This window comes from Dermacentor albipictus, chromosome 2, assembly GCF_038994185.2.
Source record: "Dermacentor albipictus isolate Rhodes 1998 colony chromosome 2, USDA_Dalb.pri_finalv2, whole genome shotgun sequence".
Taxonomy (NCBI): domain Eukaryota; kingdom Metazoa; phylum Arthropoda; class Arachnida; order Ixodida; family Ixodidae; genus Dermacentor; species Dermacentor albipictus.
In genome coordinates this window covers 112,995,775-113,006,832 of record NC_091822.1, presented here as the reverse complement: position 1 = coordinate 113,006,832, position 11,058 = coordinate 112,995,775, and the positions used below count along the sequence as shown (strand labels likewise).

Sequence of the window (11,058 nt, the reverse complement as noted above, 5' to 3'; positions counted from 1 at the left end):
GTTGAACGGTGTGTCCCGCACTCACGCATGTTGCGCCCATAGTTGCGATTGCCTGAGCTACACTGTGGAAGGTGATAGTGAAACAGCCATGAGACACCCGAGCCTTGGCGCATTGTCCGTGCGAACTTGCAGTGAGTGACCAGCTTATTGTAGTTTAAGTTTTTTCATTCTCACGTCACTCAATTTCATCTTCCTTTGTTCCGCTGTGAAAAAAAGACCCGCTTGATCGCGTTACCCGATATTCTCGCGCAGTCTTTTTCACGGAACGTTAGCTTTTATGAGAACTGCTGGACTACCATTGAATTCGACGTGAAAACATCATGGAACGCTCATGTGAGTGCTGTTTATTTGTAACAGTATCAGGTGCATTTATATAACGAACCCCATTGCCAGAAAAAGTAAACTCACAAACTATCTTCGTCAAGAACACGGGATTGGTTCCGGAAGGCATGTACCTTGTGAAATTGTTGATGCTTTAAGTTTCCTCTCACGACAGAAAGCATAGGAAATATTTGTGCGCAGTTTGCATTTTTCTTTTAGGGAGCCGCGCGTTGTCATCATTTAGCATACGACTCTGTACTCACGCGAGGACCTCCTAGCAGCGACGCTTGGAGACGTGTTTCCTCATTACCGTGCTCTCGAACGTATTTAGCATCATGGTGTCCCTAAAGTCAGCGATGACAGACGGTCGCGAGCTTCAGGCTATGGGTATTCGTACCATCATGTGCGCTGCTTCCATTCCTTGTCCAACGTTCGCTAGCTTAGAATGCGACGATCGCTACCGATCGGAGTGCATCGGCACCCGCGACTTCAAGAAGCTCGGATAATACGGTGGAAAAAATTGAGGGAATCGACTAGGCGCAATTTGCTGGGGATGCAGTGGCCACAGAAGTTTCCAAAGGGTCGCGCTGTTTGATACAAAATTTGCAGGAAGCCAACGTGCGAACCGAGTGCAGCACGGCTCTGCTACGGACCATAAGAGCCTTCCTGAACCTCGAGCCGCGGGTATTGAGACGTGAGTACAGCTCTATTTATTCGTTTATCGGTACAAAAGCAGTCGGTTACAGAACCAAATGCATACGTATCCGTGAACAAATGTACACAGGCTGCGGCTGTCCCTTTGCCACTTTTTACATTGAATTCACAAAAGCCTTTCTGTTTCTGTTTTACGGAGCAACCTATTCATATTGGAAAAACAACTCTAACAAGACCAGACTAAGGAGGACACACAAAGTGAATCACGGCTACAAATAAAGTTCACTGGTGTCCAAAATGTGCGCTCACCGACTACCTTAAATCTCTCAGCTACTGAGAATGGTCGGTAATCTTGGTTATTAATATATTCACTGTCACAAATAACCTGCAACTGTGCGTATCAAGCGTTTCAGCATACGAAATGTACAACCGATACGGGTCCTGCATATGTGTGTGGCGATGGGTGAATCGCAGACCGCAAAGCTTTGACAAAAGTTTGAAGGCCTGACCCCGGACAGTTTTCACTTTCAGCCATGCACAAGGCGAAGCTCAAATGCGCACGTTTAATGTTTCCTGAGTGAGAAGCGGTTCATGGCTAATGTGCCGCAAAATTTTCATGTGTGCGAGCAAAAACAGTCAACATGAGCAATAACCCATGCCCCCCTCAACAAGCAAAAGTTGCAATGGCTCAGCCCTCTCCTAACCCAGAGGCCATATATATATATATATATATATATATATATATATATATATATATATATATATATATATATATATATATATATATATATGGCCGAAGAGTGTATTCACTTCCTCGACAACACTCTGTCACTGAGTGGCGGTCGCATTTCCACTTCCCTATGCAAAAAGCCGACAGATCGTCAGCAATATCCGCATTTGTATAATAGTAGCCACCCCCATCCCTGCAAAACAAGCATCCCCTACTCCCAGGCCCACAGATACAGGAGAGTCTGTTCCGAATCTGCGCAATTTGAGCGACCCGCGGAGGAACTGCAATCTGCTCTCATACACCAAAAATATCCTCCAAAAATAGTAGACGATGCCATTGAACGCGCCCGCATCTTAGATCGAGCACATATAATGGGAGAAAGGTGAAGCAATACCAATACGCAATCAGATCCGATCTTGGTCCTCACATACACTACCGGTGCTCTTCGGCTCAATGCCATTCTCTACCGCCATTTCAATATCATGAAACACAGCATCCAACTCGCTACTATCTCAAGCAGCTGCCTCGGGTTGTGTATAGAAGAAATAAAAATTTAAGGGATTTGTTAGTCAGGGCGAAAACACAGATGTCAAACACGTCCAAGGGCTGTCGACCGTGTGGGAAACCTCGTTGCAAGGTATGCCGTCACGTGACAACAACAGACACGGCTGAGGCATCGAACTCGTCCTTCGTATGTAATATTAATAACAGCTTAGACTTCTCTCAACCAAAGGACCAGGCAGAAGTTCGTAAAGGCTACTAAACAATAGATCAATATCACACTATATCAATCAGCTGCTGGAGAATGTGCGGAATATATCCAACCCTTGTGTACAGTTTTAATTGATAACGCGAAATCGTTTGATTGCGTCCAAACATTAGCAGTCATGTAGGCAGTACAGAATCAGGGTGTAGACGAGCCGTATGTAAATATACTGAAATATATCTATAGCGACACCACAGCCGCCGTAGTCCTCCATGTAGAAAGCAACAAATTCCAAATAAAGGGCGTCAGGCAGGGAGATACGATCTCTCCAATGCTATTCGCAGTGTGTTTACAGGAGGTATGCAGAGACCCGAAGTGGCAAGAATTGAGGATAAGAGTTAATGGAGAATGCCTTAGTAACTTGCGATTCGCTGATGATATTGCCTTGCTTAGTAACTCAGGGGACCAACTGCAATGCATGCTCGCGGACCTGGACAGGCAACGCATAAGGGTGGGCCTAAAAATGAATCTGCTGAAAACTAAAGTAATGTTTAACAGTCTCGGAAGAGAACAGCAGATTACGATAGGTAGCGAGGCACTGGAAGTGGTAAGGGAATACATCTGCTTAGGACAGGTGGTGACTGCGGATCCGGATCATGAGACTGAAATAATCAGAAGAATAAGAATGGGCTGGAGTGCGTTCGGCAGGCATTCTCAGATCATGAACAGCAGGTTGCCATTATACCTCAAGAGAAAAGTATATAACAGCTGTGTCTTACCAGTACTCATGTACGGGGCAGAAACCTGGAGGCTTACGAAAAGGGTTCTGCCTAAATTGAGGACGACGCAACAAGCTATGGAAAGAAGAGTGATGGTTGTAAGGTTAAGGATATGAAAATAGCAGATTGGGTGGTGGAACAAACGCGAGTTAATGACGTCTTTGCTGAAATCAAGAAAAAGAAATGGGCATGGGCAGGACATGTAACTAGGAGGCAAGATAACCGATAATCACTAAGGGTTACGGGCTGGATCCCAAGGGAATGGAAGCGTAGTAGGGGGCGGCAGAAGGTTAGGTGGGCGAATGACATAAAGAAGTTTGCAGGGACAACATGGCCACAATTAGCACATGACCGGGGTAGTTGGAGAAGTATGGGAGAGGCCTTTAGCCTTCAGTTGGCGTAACCGGGCTGATGATGATGATGATAACGTATGATTTATTTATTACGTATCCACTGCTTTCGGGCCTCGCCTTCGCGTGCTGTAGCAGATGGCGTGTTACTCTGCACTTTGTGGTGCGAGTGCCCTGTGGGCGCGCGTTGGAAGCCTGCATTACTGGGAAAGCTATCGCTAGGCTGTTCAAAAGAAGTTTAATCCACGATCACTTGCATCGTCCCATGTTTGTTGGGGCCGTCCAACCTATAGCCATCTATCAAAACACAAAATCAAATTTGCTTCTATAATTTACAGGTATCCGTGTTGTCACTTGAGCGATATTGACGCTAAATTTGGGACTTCTACCTCTGCTTACGGCAAAGTTTTTCTATCAAGTAATCAATGCCATTCTTAGCGACTTCAATGAACAGTAGGGGATATTTTACCAACTTATAGGCTGAAAAGATTGCTTGGAAAATGGCCTTCCAGAAGGCGATTCAATATTGAAAAGCCACATGCAAGTGGCCAAAACTTGCTGTAGGAAGCATAGGCTCCTTGACCATGATGAAGCAACGGTTGCCTTTGCACTAGCAGCCTTCACATTGGATTGTGCTTCACAGCACAGTGGTCACAACAGCCTTGACACTGTAGCCACCAAGTTGATTTTTAATTATGATTTGCAAAACCTATTGATTGTATATATAATTGAATATTACAAAACCAATGTGATCCCGCAAAGTTGAAACGCTGCGGGTACCGCGGTGTGACTAAATCCATTCGGTTAGTAGACGCTTGGCAACCGTCTCAGAGAACAACGGCCATGAAAATAATTACACGAATAGCCGCTTGACACCTTTAAGCCTGGTGCCCCACAATATTTCCAAGAATGACAGGCATTTGAAATTGACCAACTTTTCAAAAACGCATAATAAATAGTTATAGAAATGGAAAACAAAACGCTAGGAGTGTATTTTCGTGTTCTAGAAAGAATACAGAGGCTTTTACACGAAAAAACATCACGTATTGTAACGTAAGAAATAAAACTCTTGCATGACTAGGCGGCAAGAAAGACTAATTGGTAGGCCATAGGCATAATATATTCAGTTGTCGTGTACAAGACGAAAAGAAAGGGAACCGAGGGGCCCGGCTTTGTAAGAACACTCCACGTATTTGTGAGTCAAAACCATATGAAAACAACAGATAATGAAGAAACGCGAAGCATCGGATAAATTATTTGTAGTTTTTAATTGATGTGCAAAAGATGAGAAGCTATTGGGAAATGGAGGAAAACTGAACTTGCGGGCACTGACGATGACAGCCGAGTCCACAACCCCTGCATTACGCACGCATTGTGCTGCAAATTGTGCTACGGCGACGACGGCGGTTCCCACGTCCATGCAGTCTTGGGTATGCATCAGGGGCGTAGCCAGGGGAGGGGGGCTTATGGGGCTTCAGCCCCCCCCCCCCCACATTGTTTCATGCTGTCCATGCGCCGCAGGCGAAAACAACCCCCGCGGCTCCTGCTGCCGCGAAGGAGAGTCCTGTCGCTCTTCACAAGACGATTTCACAGCCGTATTGGGAAGCGGTGCAAATGACCGATAGATACGACGGCTTTTCACCTCCTCGATATGCACTCCGCGAGAATGTCGTTAACCAAAATACAGTTCCGAGAAATGAGTAAATTGATGGCGTCATCGGCGATGCCTTTTAAGATACATGCCCAACTTCTTCAGACTCCGGCACTTAAGCGCTGGCCTTGTGGCAGAATGCCAGCACGTCTTCTATATAGGCAACGTAGCCTTCGGTGGACGTCTGAACTCGTGATGCCAGCGACCTTCCAAGCCAGTAGTTTTCTCAAGAGATCTCTCCGCTTCTGCTTGCAGGTATCCTAGTCACGTTCTTCGTGGTTTTGAAACCGCGCTTGCGCAGTTCCCAGCAAGTAAAAAAAAATATGTTCGTCAGCATCACTGTGGGGTCTCATTTATTGTGGCTGCTCATCCGCTTATACGTCTCCAGACTGTCGTCGACGTTGGCGCCATAGGTGCCGCAGAAGGTTCGGAATCACGTGGATGCGCGAGTACGAAAGTCGAAGAAGGCGTTGCCGCACTAGGCACCGTATCCTGCGACATCGATGAAGAACCGAAGTGACGCCCACTGCGAAGCTCCGTTCTGTGTTGTTACCCCGCACCTCCATCAAATTTTATGAGGAGTCCATATGTATATACAGCTGCTTACAAGGGGAAAAGTTACGGGTAACCGAGCAGGCTGGTACAAAGGTCACAGCTCTTGTTCTTGTTCCCTAGTGAAATGACGCAACCCAATCTGGGGCATCAGGAATGAATCGCGTAGTGAAGAAACTGTTACCAATTTTTTCAGTAATTAGGGCGAGATGAAAAGGGATTTAAAATGTCTACTGGTGCAAATATGAACAATCACGTATGCAAGTATTTCATAAAATGAATTTTGTGCCCATAGTAAGTATTAAGAAGAATTCTAGCATGCAATTCTTTTTGTTTCACGCAGAAAGATGCAGAGGAGTTCAGAAACGTTCCTGTTGCTGTAGCCTAGTACGATAGCCCCAAAGGAAAGAATTCCAAGAAGAGTCTAATTTCAGCCAAGCGTACGGAAGAGTTTTAAATATCCTTTCCCTCAGATAGTGCAACGGCGCCATGTGAAAAAGAAGTACTGCAGAGATTCACTTTCATTTCATAAAGGGCACAAAGGCGATATTGCTGGACCCGGGCTCCAGAGATAAAAGTTGAGTAAAAGACTGGTCATCGCTGTCTCGTAATCATTACATCATTTTTCTAGTGGAATACCATTTGTTGGAGTACGGGAAATTGAAATGCGGGAAATGTTGGCAACGATGACTGCGTGAAGTTATTTGCAGTAGTGTGTTTTCTGAATCGCGCCGCAGTAATGAAAGCTGACGCAGGTAAAATGGAGATTGTAGGACCATCATAGGATGCTACTGCGAGTGAATCTGCATATTTGTTTAAGGCTAGACTTTCGTGGTCTGGCACCAACACAAAACGAACGAGACGTAAGTGTCTTGGAAAAAGAGAATAGGACGCTTCTAATGAATCTGACAATTTGTATGTCATTGCTGAAGAACAGACAGACAGTCGGGCAGGCAATCACTTACGATTGCAGCTGGTGACAGTCATGATTCCTATTTGGGTGGAGCTAAGACACTTGCCAATAACTGCGCCTGAAAGATAGACGTGAAGTCAGGTAGCCGAATGGAAGACCAACTGGTGACACTGTGCCCACAGCTGGTTTTACTTCACAGGCGGAAGCTTCCGTTGCTCTAACGCTCTTTGTATCAAGGTGTGCAAGATGGTCTTCCAAAATACTAGTCAAATCTTGATAGGGAAAATATTTATCAGAGTTTGGAAAAATATCAAATTCAACTTTAGTGACTGGAACAGAAAACATTATTAAGGCCACATCGCATATATTGATAGGTCCAATAGTTTTGTGCGAAATCAACTTGAGGGCAACGTGAGCAATACCACTTAAAGAATGAGGCCGATTCATTAATGAAAACGTATCGTGATCTCCTCTGTGGGGATGCATATATCTTTAGAAATGTTTCTACTGTTAGGATATGAAATCGTATGGGGAGAAAAGGCAGGCTTGTATATTGATTTACCATTAGCAACAAATTTAGGAAGCCCAAGACATAAACTTATTATGCCTCTCGTTCTAATAGATTAGAGGCCGAATTTTGTAAGCAGGTCCGCCACAGAAGAAAACGCAGCCGAACACTGATATACCCGCAGTATATCATAATGAGGGCGTGCCGACGCTGCCCTGATCGATTGCTGCCAAGTCTACGCAGCATTTCTACTGCGCATGCTCCCATTGAGGTAATATGCTCTTTATGCGGACTCCAATCAAGCTTTTTGGTGCACAGTGCGCCAAATATTTAAAGGAATTCACATGTGGGATATATTATTGTACATAAAGAAACAAAATTTTCACAGGGATGGAGCTGTTTTTGATATTAGGAGAGAGATTAATGCCACCAAGCCACAATTCTAGGCGGCTCATATAGGACTGTAGATTTGGTAAAAGATATGTAAATTTACCAAAGCATACAAAAATGCTATGTTGTCGGCGTACACGTACATATGCACATCCTGTTGCATACGTACAGTACTCAGTAGAACAATAAGCAGCAATGGCGATAGGATTGATCCTTGCGGTAGGCCTTTTGACTGTTGGTGCCTTAATAAAGGAAATCCGTGTTGAGAGTGGTAAAACTCCCTGCAGTTAAAAAAAATCATAAATCCACGCGAGAAAATAATTTGGCGGGCCTTCATTCTGAAGTGCTTTGCATACATGGTATACATGCTTGCAATTGCTTGCATGGTATACACTGTCATATACCTTAGCGATATCCAAAGTGATTAAGGCTGCATATTTTTTCTGACCTCGAGCTAGTTGAATGCGAATTTCTAGGTCGACACGGTCAAACCAAATAGAGCACCCACGTCTGAAGCCACTTTGACATGGGCTCAAAATGATGTTATCTATCAGCTAATTATCTATGTAGTCGTATAATGATTTTCGATGAGTTTTACTAGGCTAGATGTAAGAGATATCGGCTTAATGTTATCTAATGAATAACCGGTACATTGACTTCCTTTAATCATGCGAATATTTTGTAAGTTTCCAATCTGGTGGAATTGACAAATTTTTAATATAATGTTTTACCATGGTAAGCAATGCCTGCGATGACATCCTAAATTATTCATAATTGCCCCAGTAATGCCATTGGTGCTTCAAGCTGAATTAGGCATGCAGCTGGCTTATTTTATCTCCGAAAGTGTAAGTTCTTCTAAGTTTTCGTCATGAGTAGGCGGTGTAGCGTGATAGGGCAAAGTCGGCTTAAAGGGACTTTCTGGACTTTTAGCAGTATCTTCTGGTAAGTTGTCCAATTCGCAGAATGTTGGAACTACAAAGCAGACGTTCATTTGTGCCGGATGGATCTTTCTATTTCCTAGAAATCGAAAGAGTGCTTTCCGTTGGTGGCCTTCGAAAAAAAAAGTCGAAGTACTTACAATCAAAGTGGTACTTCGCACTTGCAACCGTTCTTTTAAATGTTGTAGCCACGAACTTATAGTCACCGCAATTGGTAGGACGCTGGTTATGAAGTAATCCTTGCAATGCTGCTTTTCCTATCCTGTAATCGCGTGAGCACTCTGCATTCCACTAAGGTTTTGAAAACCAGCTTTCAATGGAGTTCACAGTGAATTAGGACTTTCTTACTAAATATCTTAAAAGAGAAAATATATATATGGCCTATTCTTCATTATTGTATTGGTGATTCGATAAAGCTATGTGTAAGATATTTTTGTATGCACTCAAATTAACAAAAGTATATTAATGTACAGTAATTTGAGTCAATGGGCATACAAGCCCAAAAAGTATATAAAGACAGTCACTGCTTGTGCCCAAGCTTATAGCAGACCATGTGCAGATAGACCGATGAGAACTTGTGATACTCACATGTATTGCGGAAAGTGACTGACTACAAATAATTAGGGTTGTTTTTGCGTTATGGTATAATAAATTATTGTTAGCGGCCTACTCCCACAAACGTTTACCAGCCGAATCGGTCTTTAACCCCCAAAAGTTATGATAACATTTAAATGCTCCGGCAAAAATTATCTCTTTTCTGCAGGATGCAATTACTGTATATAGAACGCGAGTATTCAGAATGCTTTCGGAGAAATAAAGATTAACAAAAGTGGAATGCGGCCTGGAATACAAATGCGTATAGCCAGGACTTCACTTTCTGAAGTCATAAGCTAGTAACCCATTTAGGCCGGTGCACAATTTTTTAGGAGATAAAGAGAGCTAAGCCGCCACCATGAGAGGGATGGTCTAAACGAAATGTATGGTATTTTATCTTGTGGGAACGGCGCGGTCGCTCAGTCCACGCCTGTCATAGTCGGCGGCGCACAAGCGTGCCCAGTCGAGCCTCCAACCTCCGCTCGCGCTCACGAGTCAATTCGTCCTCCTCTTTTTCGACTGCTGGCTCCGATGCCTCAGTTCCCATACTTCCCCTCCCTCTGCGAAGGCGATGATGGCGCTGGCCTGCGGCGGCTTGCAGTGGCGGCACCGCGCCACCGGCGCGGGCAAAGCTTGCTGCTTGCTGCACCGAACGAGGATCGGTGAAGCAGGCAACATTCGAGTCACCAAGGTCTTTCAGGAACCTGAACGCCCTAAATATGGCAGGCTTCCCGGATGTACGCTTCGCGAATATACAGGCCAGATGGTGGAACGTCCGAGTTGTCGAGGTCTTGCAGGAATCAGAAGGCCCTAAACCATTTCTGGAGGCGCACCTGGTTCAGTCTTCCTTCTCGACTTCCTTCTGACAAGTGCACGCAGCAGGCCACCGGAAGTAGTAGCCGCCCGCTTGCTGCCATTCCACCGCAGATAGACCACACGACACCGCGTCATGCTGTTGAGAGGAGGGAAATATCGAGATGATGATGATTGCCGTTCGAATGGTGCCGCTTCCACTACCATTGGCAACTGAGCTCAAGCGCCCATGAGGTTCTCGTCGTAGCTGTCACTGAACTCTTCTTCAGAATCGTTATCATCATCATCTTCGCTGCTGCTGGCTGGCGCCGAGGAACCGCCGCCAAAGTCCGACAGTTCGCCTTCCTCGAGCTCGGACAAGGACAACGCGCCGCGTACTTAGCTTTAGGTGCATATTAAAGAACCCCAGGTGGTCCAAATTTATGGAGTCCCCCCTTCGGCGTTCCTCATAACCAGAAAGTGGTTTGGGCACGGAAAGCACCATAATTTTTTATGGTTTAGTCCCTGGCAACTGAAATACTTAATGCAATTCTTATGAAGGTACCGCTTCTCTGGAAATAGAGCTGTGACTCTGGAAGGGTACCCACGTTGACTGGCTTGTTTTAGTGCATTTAAAATCAGGCTAGGGCCCTCATTCGTGTCGTGTTTCCTCCATGTATTCGTTTCTTGCACCTGAAAGTCGTCAAATTATTGCTGGGGCACATTTGCAAGTGAATTTCGAGTTCATTCTTGCTTTTTTATCAGTATCGGGCAATCCTTCAGGTAGCGCCTACCGCAAACCATTCAAAAAAAAAAACAATACCTAGTGGCGTAGTAACAGGGGAGGGAGGGCTGTGGGCTCTAGGCGCCAGCTGGAGGCTGGGTTCATATATGTCTAAAGACCCCCTTCTTTCCACCGGCTTGACGGGGCGTAAATTGTAAAGAATGCTCCGGTAACCAGCAGCCTGAGCTCATGTACACGATTTACCATATATGTGTTACCATATATGTGTGTGTAGTGTAGGGGCCCTATAACGTAAAGCTATTTCAATATGTTTCTATTCCAACCTCCTGACGTCAAATTTGCGCAACCACCAGCGCAAGCACCAGGCGGTCACCCGCAGCGTTGTCTTAATAGACCAATCAAACGCTCTCCTCGTTCATAGGAGGTCACTTTTGT

At 45.0% G+C, this 11,058-nt stretch overlaps 1 protein-coding gene across 1 annotated transcript in view; it reads left to right on the top strand.

Moving 5' to 3' along the window:
* Positions 1–207: 207 nt before the first annotated feature.
* Positions 208–11,058, top strand: part of LOC139055519 (nose resistant to fluoxetine protein 6-like) — a 32,656-nt gene continuing 21,805 nt past the window's right edge. Inside the window, exons 1-2 of the mRNA XM_070533021.1 lie at positions 208–333; positions 931–1,015. The gene's annotated coding sequence lies outside the window, so the exon portion shown is untranslated. The remainder of the gene's footprint in view (positions 334–930; positions 1,016–11,058) is intronic.